This window comes from Macrobrachium nipponense, chromosome 4 (genome assembly GCF_015104395.2).
Source record: "Macrobrachium nipponense isolate FS-2020 chromosome 4, ASM1510439v2, whole genome shotgun sequence".
In the NCBI taxonomy this organism is placed as follows: Eukaryota; Metazoa; Arthropoda; class Malacostraca; order Decapoda; family Palaemonidae; genus Macrobrachium; species Macrobrachium nipponense.
Genome location: NC_061100.1, coordinates 98,820,558 through 98,833,057, shown reverse-complemented (window position 1 = coordinate 98,833,057; position 12,500 = coordinate 98,820,558).

The following is a 12,500-nucleotide window of genomic DNA, read 5'->3' as shown; positions in this document are numbered from 1 at the left end:
AGTCATTTTGGTTTCACACGAGATTTGTGTATGAGGGGATACCGTATGGCTGGACTAAGGCCCTAAAGATAATCCTTAATAGAAATTTTGAAAAGCGTTTTAGTTCTGTTTATTTATAGTGAGCAGGAGGCCCCACTAACAATATATATATATAATATATATATATATATATATATATATATATATATAATATATATATTTTGTGTGTGTGTGTGTTTGTGTGTGTAATGTAAACCCCTACCTTTTTTTCAGGGATTTCCTGAAGGAAAATGGTTTTACATTGACGTCATATATGAAGCCTCCCAAACTGTCTGGATTTCTCCTCCTTTGCCTCCTCTTCTGGAACAAACGGAGCCGTAGACAACGATAATAACCCTCTTCTCCCCTCCTAGCTCCCTGTCGGCCCCTCCCCCCGCTACCAGCACTTCCAAACACTCGAATATTATGGACTCTAGTGTCTTTTTAGAGACATGTTGTCTGTCCCATATGGTGACCGTCTGAAATAAGGCGAAGAAAGAGAGACCCACCGAGAGACTGATGGGAAAAAAGACATTAGTCCCGAGAACTTCCGTCTGGGAAATAGTTTCTGAAAGTTAGGGGAAAAGAAACCCGTGGGAAGAGCAGAGGGATATTATGGAAATATTAGACGCTCTCAGAAATGAAATTAGGGGAATGATGTCTTTCATCTTTTCAAAGAGAGAATGATGTTCTCCCAATTCAACTATTACATATCAAAAGCTTTGGACAAGGAGGTATTTGTTAACTTTTAAATTCTTCACTATCTATAAGCATAATTATAAATAGTAATTGAAAATATAACTGGAAACATATTGGCAAAAAACATACACACACCAACTGACACAAGCATATACACATATACATTATACATAGATAAACACACACACATTTTATCATATTTTTACCCTATGAACTTTGACATAGGGGAATTCTCATCTGTTAAGGGTGAATAATAATAATAATAATAATAATAATAATAATAATAATAATAATAATAATAATAATAATAATAATAATAATAATAATAATTCTATCTGTGATAAACTCTACGGGATATACCCGAAAATTTGACTACCCCCACTGAAATTTTTTACTAATAAAATCCAATCATTTGACCTAATTGAGATATGTCAACCTTCGGTGCGTTGCTCACCAGTTTAAGCAGCAATGAGAAAGCAATAATTAGAAAAATAGAGAAGAACCTGTATAAAATTAATGCAGCTGAGGCAGCAATCACTTTTAATAAAACATGTTGAAAAGAGGGTTTACTTCCAGCATACAATAATAATAATAATAATATAGTATAGTATACTATAGTATATTTGTGTCATTATTTGGTACAAATTCATAAAATTAGCAGAAAATTCGCCGAAGCAATTTAATGCTTATATGGCGATAACATAAGGCAAGTTGAATGATTGTACATAAAAGATATGCAGACTTTACAAGGTAAAACACAGACATAAAAATGCATGGGTCAAGCCCAGTTTGACACAGGATTGTAATATTAAGGAGCGTATAAAAAAAAAGACAAGGCCAACCTGCAACACACACACACAAAAACACATTTATACAAAAACCAATAAGATAAGATAAAGCTCCAGCTTGTGTTCCAAGCAAAATTCAAATAGCAATAAAAAATACTTGGATAACCTAAAGTTAAATATCTAGTATTGCGCAAGTAACATTTTTCCGCAATTTCAGCTGATAGTGGCGGAATCTCCTTTCAACCTCTGTACGAATGGTAGGTGTATGATAACCACGACCCCTTGTGGCATATTCATGGGAACTTGAATTGGGGCTCAACAAAAGATCATAAAAGTATGGCAGCTCACCCATGAGCAGCTTCCTCAAGAACATATATAAGCTTAATTTATACAAGCTACTTATTTCTAGTAACTGTAAGCGTGTATAAAGTTCCGATGTGCCTACTACCGGTCTTTCATCCTCATATCTGACTCCTAGAACTATTCTTAGTAAGTTGTTAATAAGAGGTGGTTATTCAAGTAAGGGAGCACTTATTATCTAAGCAATATGTCAGTCGGCAAGAAATCGCGGGTGCTAATAATTGTTCCAGTTATACTGGTGACATTAAGTGAGACATTGTTAATGTGTTTTGTATAAGTCAAGGTATTAGTGATGGTCAGGACTAAATATTTGAAATCCGTTACCCATTCAATAATGCCATCAGCGAAAGATATGGCAGGGAGTTCATGGGGCGACTTGGTAAGGATAAACATCAACTTACTTTTATTAGTATTAGGAGTTAGAATATTTGCTTTTAGATATACCTCAGGTTCAATAAACAAATTCCTAATTTTATTCATGTGCTCAGTGAATGAATGGGAAATCAGCAGAAAAGCAGTATCATCCGCAAATAAAATTGTTTTGGCCAGCAGTGCATTAAGTTGGTCATTTATAAATATGTTAAAGCAAAGGGGCCAAGTATAGACCCTTGAGGCACACCACATGTAACCACCCTATCATCAGAATCAACACCATTTACGCTTACATACTGCCTTCTGTTAGTAAAGTATGACCTTAGGTATAGATGAAATTGGTCACGAAACCCATAATGCTGTAGTTTATCCAATAGTATTTTATGTGACACAGTGTCAAATGCCTTTTTCAAATCAAAGAAGAATCAGACACAAAAACTCTTCTCTCGATAAGCCATTGTTGCAATAGAGAGAAATTTAATAATGGCCTTTGTAGTGCTTCTGTTCTTGCGGAAGCCATATTGAGAATCTTTAAGAATACAGTACTTTTCAATGAAGCTGTTCATCCTGTCTAGAGTTAACCTTTCAAAGATTTTTGAAGCCACAGGTAAAATTGATATGGGCCTATTATTATCAATAATGCTTTTTAATTCAGACTTATATATAGGAGTAACTCTAGCAACCTTAAGTCGACTTGGAAACTCAGGCTGCATAATGGACACATAGAGCATTGCATAATGGGAAGCAAATGCATTACAGCTGTCCTTTAGTATTAAAGACATTATATCACAAATTTTATTACCTTTATTTTTCAAACTTCTAACAATTTTTGCCACCTCAACGATGATCAGTCGGCCTTAAGTAATATGTTGTCATTATTGGAGGGGTATGGTAAATTGTTACAAGTGGTGGTTCTAAATCACCCATAGGGGAGGCAGCAACATTTACAAAAAACATTATTGACATAGTTGACCAAATCCAAGCCAGTGAAGGCCAGGCTGGCAGCATTTTTAGTTTTTATGAAATTATTGATAAGTGACCAGAGTTTTGAAGCATTATTACCAGCATCTTTAAATTTACTATAATAATATACTCGTTTGGACAGCCTAATTGCTTTTGAATTTTCTATATTGAGTATAAGCCAATTTCTCAATCTTACCTTTCAAGTATAGTTTACATAACCTTGACTTTTTAGCATTACAAGATTTTAGAATAGGTGTCATCCATGGAGCTGGCTCGGTAAGTTTGGGGAAGGATTTTTCAAGAGGAAATGAGCCCTCATAAAGTTTAAAAACACCAGCAAAGTGAGAATCATACACAGTATCGAAACTATCACCAAGACCAAAAAACTAACCAGGATTAAAATTAGATATAAGCAATTTAAAAGTCATCAAACACCTCTTGCTAAACGATCACTTCACTTGAGCAACCTTACCTATAAGTTGGTAAAGCAAATGGCTTAAATTAAGCCATAACAATAAAATGGTTTGTAAGATCATATGGGACAACATAAGTGTTGTTCACATTATCAATATTAGAAATCCAAATATGGTTCAACAGACTGAACCTTGTCAAAACTGTATCTTTGTTTACTTTGGTGGGTATTGTGACTAATGGCGTAAAGCCAATTTCAAACATACCATTAACAAAATTGTCAATATATCCCAATTTACCCATATTTAACAGATTGATATTATAATCACCACATGCTATCACTTTCTTGTACCTAGCAAGTAAATCTTTCAAGAAGGATAAATAAATTATTAGACAAACGCATTGTTATTCTCGGGGGAGGAAGTAGGGGGATGTTAGAGAGCAGAGCAGACAGCGTCAACAATGTTAAAGTTGAATACCACTGTTAAGACCTCGAATAGGTCGTTTACAAACAAGAGTTTTTTTTTTAGTTTTTGCCTGCATACCATATCTTATAAATATCTTCACTCCTCCACCATAATGGTTTCGATATATATCATGAGAGTAAAATCCAGGAATCACATAATTTACGTCTATATCAGAAGATAAGCAAATTTCAGAGAAAATTACACCTGGGAAACAGTTACCAAAGTAGATTTTAATTCACAGTCAAAATAATTACACAAAGGAGGCGAATAATGATCGAGATCTAGCGTCAGTACAGGGTAATCACCGTTTTCAAAATCAATAGAAACCATCATTGATTACAATACAGTACTTACACAGTAACACCGGGTGTTTTAATATTGACATTCAAATCACCCACAACATCCATAACTGGCATTCCTCGGTGGTCGATATCTCGCAGTTCCATTAAGGTTGAAACCCTGCTGACCCGCTCATTGTTATCGAACCTGACATGAGTAATGCCCTCCAGAGTAAAAACAGATTTTATCTTAGCAGAAAATTGCTTTTTTAACTGCCTTAGGTTACAGAATATTACCTGGTTAGATTTTGTTAAGTATTCAGTTACATAAAAATCATCGTTACCACAATTAACTCTAAATAATTTCTTATTGCGATCAAAGAAACTAACTTGTATATGGTTAATATCAATTAGGACACCATCCTCTCCACAAATGTACTTACAGACTTCTTTCAAAACATAAAGATTAAAGCGAGAAACAGTCGTCGCAGCCGTGACAAAACCACCAACCGCTGGTCTTTTACATATCAAAATTTCTTAATTTTGTTGCTGCTCTAATTTTTAAAATGTTTTGGTTAACCGAGACTAATGTGGCTTCTTCGGGAGAGTCGACACTATGCTCCTGCTTATCGTGAATTACTGAAGCGCCGGACACTGGTAATTTAGTAGTTTCTTATTTTGTTCATGCAATCCTCGCAGACAACTAATGATATCTCCATAAGGAAAATACCACAAGTGGCCAAATTAACTATTGTTATTTTTTAGGGGGTTAGGCGGTGGCGTGGGGGCGGTGCCTATCACAGCCATTCTATTCAACTGGATGGTTTTTATAGCGTTGGGTTCCGCGTTGCATCCTGCCTCCTTAGGAGTCCATCACTTTTCTCACTACGTAAGCTGTTTCTAGTAGCAGTCTTCAGCATGAGTCCTGGAGCTACTTCGGCAACTACATTCTCCAGGTCTCCTTTTCAGGGAACTTGGGATCATACTTAGGCTTCCTATGGTTATGGGTACAATTTCCACTGGCATATCAAGCATCCTTCTCATTTCTGTTTTCAGGTCCTGAAACTTATCGATTATTTCTCTTTCTTTCTCATTTTCTTTGGTGTCCCATGGTATTGCGACATCAGTGAGTGATACTTTCTTTTTGATTTTGTCAAACAAGGTCACGTCTGGTCTATTGACACGTATCACCCTATCTGTTCTGATACAGTCCCCAAAAGGATCTTTGCCTGAAAACGTTTTGTTCTTTCATTCACTCAAGTTGATGTTCATACCACTTACTATCGCAAGCTGGCTGGTGTCTCTTGCACAAGCTCCAGTGGAGGGCTTTTTCTACTGAATCAGGCTCTTTTTGTACTGGTTTTGTGCATGCGACGGATATTCGCTTGCTATGTGATTTACGGTCTCGTTTTTCATATTACACTTCCTTCAATCATGGAGATGTTATATTCTATCTATTGTTCTTTGGGCATATCTGCTTCATAGGCCTGATCTTGTTCCCCTGTTAGCATTCCTTATGTTTCCTTCTTGAGTTTTTCACTCTGTAGTCATTGCCATGTTTCATCGCCAGTTCTTTACTATGTCTTATGTACTGTCCGTGCATTGATTAGCTGTGCTGTTCCTCTGTTCTGTATATTTGTGGGTCTTCGCCTACTTTTATCAGTCCCTCTTCCCATGCACTCCTTAGCCACTTATCTTCAATGGTTTTCAGATAATTCCCGTGTTATGCTTTCGATGTTGACGCAGTCAGCTATGCTTAAGACCCTCCTCCCTCCTTTCTTTCACGTTATGTAGAGTCGCACTGTATTAGCTCTTGGGTGTAGTGCTTTGTGATGATGAGTTCTGCTACGTTCAATTCACTACTCCTGCGCTGTATCTGATTACTAGTACTGTCCATAAGTTTGTGACTTTCATCATGTTTCAGCTTTATTATTTTACTTGGTATTGGCTTAAGCCTCTGCTTATATTATTATTATAAATTATTAGTGTACATTTCTTTTTAAGCTTTTAGTTATCTTAGACAAATTAGTCTTATTTCAGTGTAAGTAAAAAAGTTAAGGATAATTTCTTTCAAAAAGTAAGAAAATTCACAATTATAAACGCACTAAAATGTCCCAGTACATCATGTTAACATATTATTGTAAATGCAGTTCTCTCGAAGCCTTTGGTGAATCATTACGCTTAGTAGACTGCATTACATTGAACGATGTAATGTCCTGTACGATACGGTAAAACCATTCATTGAGTTCTTACCAGCTACTCAGAGGCTCTCACTTGCACGAATGTAGGATAGCTGGACAATTCCTTATAAAGTAAGGGTTCCTTACACTGCAATGAACCTATCCCAGAAATGTCATATATTTCATTAATTTCGAATGTTGATATTAAATACAAAATGTCCATATTTCATTTATTAGGTAGACTATAAGGACAATACCCTTTCGCTATTTTTATCCACTGTAACACATGCTAAATTGTAATGTACGTCATCTTATATAGAATTCTCTGTCTTTCCACCAATATATAATTCATGTACGAACAACAGTTGTACCCATAGATATCCATGTATATATATTTGCAAGAAAACTACTTCCGCTTTTGAAAGCTAGGGGGTCAAAGTTATATATATATATATATATATATATAATATATATATATATATATATATATTATATATATATATATATATATATTATATGCATATATATATACTTGTGGAGTAAACAATGTATTAACACTCCACCACTCCATAATGGGAACAAAAAGAACTCGGAATTCCCGTACGACACTAATAAACAACACCCGCACGGGCCTCTCGGGATGCACTTGACACTAACACACAGAAGTCATACTGAGTGCTGCAACTGGTAGGCAGACTGCCTGGGCCAAATGCTGAGTCTAAGAAAATCCTTCCCCTCTCAGCACAGCTAACGGATAGATATTTCTCATTTTTTCTCACTTAGTAAACTGAAAACTAACAATTTAACAATTTTTGTTTTTCACAATCCCACAAAGGCTTTGTCGTTCGAAAACTATCACTAAGGCCATAACTCCTTTATTTTTAAATGGTCACCTATCTCTTCATTGGCGTACTCAGGCATAAAAAAAAACCTTTTATACCGCTTTTTCTTCCACAGCTGCCACACTGTAATGAGGTCTATGATCCTTATTATTCATTTGGTAAACGAGTAACTCCGAGCGTCAGGCATAAACATAATCTCTTTCTCTCTCTCTCGCCAAGTGACCACTCTTCTCTCTTTCTTTTTCTTTCTCTCTCTTCTCCCTCTCTTCCCTCTCTCTCTCTCTCTATCTCTCTCTCTCTCACTCTCTCTCTCCATTCTTCTTTCTCTCTCTTTCTCTCCACTATAACAGGTAATCAAAATGAGAGAGTTGCATTATAAAAAATATATTTATTAATAACGAAAAAACAGTAAATCAACTAGGTCTCACAGACTAACTCAATTCAATTAAAACCCCAACAAAATGTCTAAAATGTATGGTCACACCAAATGTCTCCCTCGGTCCCCACATAGTTTCTGCTAGAACCGTCTGTTCAAAGACATGAGAAACACCTCGTAAGTACACATAAGTATAGCAACAGAGATTAAAGATTGGAAAAGATTGGATATTCTGATGAAATGTTAAACAGACAACAAGCCGCTCTTGGCTAAAATATTATTAGACTCACCCAAGCAGCTGGACTATTTCACACACTTATCATAAAAACACTCTCGGAGAGCACCACGGCATCCTGCCTTTCTTCCAAAGACGCCTCTATGCCAAATCCACCATAGACTTGTGAAGGGTACATTAAGAATAGAAGAGGCACACACGCACACACGAACGCACATTTCGTTAGCGCCTCATATTACTGGCTGCAACCAGTTTCCCAAAGGCACTTTGAGAAGAGTTCATGAACTGAGGTACATTGACTTGTCTTTCTATGCAGTTTTATCTCACGCCACCCCACAGAAACCATGATCAGCTTTTCTCGGGTCGTTGCTTCTCCACCATTGCAATAAGTCACAGCGAACATACTGGCAATATATCATTAATTATAACCCTAGGCCTTACATATATATATATATATATATATATATATATATATATATATATATATATATATATATATATATATATATATTATATATATATATATATATGTATATATATATATATATATATATATATATATATATATATATATATATATATATATATATATATATAATATATATATATATATATATATATATATATATATATATATATGATATCAACATCTCAACTGCTGCACAGTATGAATTTCACGTTACTTGGGAATAAAATATGCTTTAGGGGATTATGTATGATAACCGCCTCTAACGTAAAAACGGATTTGAAAATGTGATCATAGGTTTTGATCAGGCAAGAGAGTAACTTTTCCCATCAATTCAGCAAACAGCAATATAATTGGATTTATACTCTACCTTAGATACAGCAGGGTCGAATTCAAAATTATTGTCTCCTGCTTGCTGAGCAGTATATCACGTTCATTCCTGAATCAAATTCTAATGTGCAAATGACTTCGGGTTCTTCAGGGAGTCCAGGCGATCGGTGCGAAAATTGCCTCAGATGATGATAAAAACATGAACTCTTTGCACACATGTGTGTCACATCATTATGAGATTTTCAGACATAGAGCCAATGAAAACTGTACATAGCATAGGTTTTATTGAATCATATCTATTGATTTATTGATTTATTTTATTTTTTATTTTATTGATTTTAGAAGCATAAATTGCTAGTCCTGGAATTGCCAGTTCCTTCCAATCAAGTCATCCCATGTCACTCGGACCCGGGAAGCCAATCAAGTAATGGCTAGTACACTGTATATTTCTCATGAAGAAGGCATATGATGTGAATGTGGGCACCAACGTCGAAGGTCCTGCAGAGACTTTCAACAAGTGGTGTACGCATCGGAAGACTGAAAGTCTACAATTCATATTTTCTGGTACACAACCCTTGAAATTCGAACTGCTTGCATTGACATTTGTGCGCTCATTGTGTACTGGTGACTTTGATTTGTACAAAGATACACTAACTAAATGGACACCTTGGTACTTCAGTCTCAACCACACCCATTATGACTGCTGGATGTCAGTTTACGTGAGATGTGTAGCATGGCCAACACTCATCCTCATGTTGCCAGAGAATTTCAACACGACAAGTCTGTCGTGGCAAAGTCTCAGAGAAAATTCTCCTTAAAATGCTATTGACCATGGCCACAAGAAAAAATAATGGTGTGATGAAAGATTTTTGGGGAGGGGGAGTCATTTGGACTGACACCAGGATGCCAAGGCTCTTGTTGCGATGGACAGTTGCAGGCCAGAACTTGTCCTTGTCATATCTGAATTTGAGTCATCTGTGGTCGGCAAAAATGAGACTGCCAGTCAAAGAAAGCACCATGAGCATACATAATGTTACCCAGAAGCTGTTTGCTTCACAGGTGAATATTTCTGGTCAGAGTAATCAAGGGCAAAGGGAGTTCATTGAGGAAGAAAGCTAAAATCTTCTGAGACTTCTTTCTAAGGACATCATGGACAATAGTCAACTGAGGTGCCTCGCCACAATACATTCAAAATGGTCAAGAGCAGTATGGAGCACTTGTGGACAAACGCATCTGGTCTCCAACATGAAACCAATAACAGCAACCATTACCAGGAACAAAGTCATACAGTTCGACGAGCAAGCATGCAAGTCAAATAAAGCATAGACTGTCTTGAATATGTGAAGTCTGCACGTGATTTAAGGCCAGAGACAGATGTGACCATCATGGATGGTGCTGTACTCGTGAACATTCTTAAACCTGGTGGATGCAAGACATTTGCTGACTACGCTGTAAACGTGTGTAATGCTCAACAAGTAGACATTGTCTTGGAGCAATACTTTGACAACAGTCTAAAGGACCACACCGGAGAAAAGCGTGCGATAAGTCCTATCCAACATAGGCGTGTTGAGGTGTCAATCCCCATACCAAAGAACTGGCAGCAGTTTCTTCACCAACAATATAGAATTGCTCAAACCTCTAAATGACCAATTGATGTCAAGTGCGTCTGCAGCAAACCCTCTTGTTGTCACTAATGGTGCAAATGTGTTCTGTATGCCTGCACGAGACACATTCAGTATTACTTCCTGCAACCATGAAGAAGCAGATTCCAGGATCATAGTACATGTTGGTGATGAATTCAGACAGGGCTTTCATAAGATCCTTGTTTGGACAGTAGATACAGATGTGGTTGTACTAGCAGTAACGACGGAACAGCAGCTAGGAAGCATTGACCTCTGGATTGCAATTGGAAATGGTAAAAACTTTCACTACATCCAAGCTCACGAGATAAGTGCCTCCTTTAGTTCACAAAAGTCCTTGGTACATCCGGTCTTCCACGCCTTCACGGTCTGTGCCGCTGTGTCCCACTGCCCAAATTAGCAAAAAAATTGCATGGAAAGTGTGGGAGGTAGATGGGCTTGTCCAGAACATTTGAGGTTCCTGTGGACAAACTTACCGGAAACAAGTGCATCCTGCCCGGAGCTGCTGGAGTGTCACTGTATGAGCAGGTGTAGAAATTGTAAATGTGTTCAAGCCAACCTAAAATGACCTGTTTATTGCGCATGCGCAGGATACTGTGACAATGTCTGAAAATATGTGAATGACTTAAAACTGTTAATGGCGAGAATTTATACCGTTAAAACAATCCATGTCACCAAAAATAGCAGATTGTTTTCATGAATGTATTGCCGAGCAACATTGTTTCTTTACAATATATTCATTAATTCTTCGCCTGCTATTGATAAGGAAAGTGTTTGAGTTTAATGTATCCATCCATGTACAGACATTGTTTCCATGGGTCCACGAGTCTTTGCTATGCTAAATAGTTACTAAGGAACTAAATTTATATGTTATTGTTAAATAATAGTTATGACAATCTCTACAGATTATATTATACCCAAACATTCTCCTCTTCAAGCTTTTAAGCAGCGTTTTGCGGAAACATGACTTACAAATAGCAATTAAGATATAAATAGGCAATTAGGATGATTTATCCGTTGCTTACCATCAACCAAATGCTGTTTTTTTTTCTTCTGTCACTTATAGTGGTTTTAAAAGATGTCTTCAGATAGTTATGATGCTAAAGCTCACAGCAATCATCCTTTTGTGATAAATTAGATCAGATTAAACGGCTCGTTGCTGGGGTCAATAAGTTGCTTATCAACCGTTGCTAAGAAACATGCTGCATCCAAGGGCTCCACCTTGGAAAATATTCAGTATGGGGTAAATTATCATTGTGCCAAATTTTCATGCTTTTACTATTAAATGAAGCAATTCTAGCTGCATTTGCACGATCGCCAAGACTCCTTGCGTAGCTGAATAGAGTAAGCATGTTCCTAACACTTGTATTTTGTGTTTAGAAGCCCCTGGAAAAATTATTGTTGTTAATATCTAATTCTAGGCGACGGTGCAACCCACTGGGGAGCAATATTAATTGTGCCCACTTAGTCCTCTAGTAATTTGTAAGAGTAATATCATAGTATGCTTTTATATTAAGCCATTTGATGTTGAATGAACTACTCATTGACCTACTGCGCCAGTGTTCGGAAGTTAGAATCCCTTGAGAAGAGCATATTCAAACCCTATGTTCATAAAGGACATTTGGTTCATCCTAAATCTATGACTTACATTTTCATTCACCCTAACATCACCAGTTAAACTTTCTTCACACATGAATAGTTCTTATAGATACACATGCATTCACAAATACATACATACAATCCAACGAACACATGCACACACACACACACACACACACACACACACACATATATATATATATATATATTTATATATATATATATATATATATATAGATAAAATATATATGTATATATATATATATATAATATATATATATATATATATATATATATATATATATATATATATATATACATGTGTGTGTGTAAGTGTGTATATGTGTCAACAAAAAGAAAATAATTACTGGGGAGCTATGCAGTTGTACCGTCCTTAATCTAGAAAGACAAGCACTTAGAATATATGAAGTAAAAAACAGATGAAAATTATGAATATCTCTTCAAGGATGAATGCG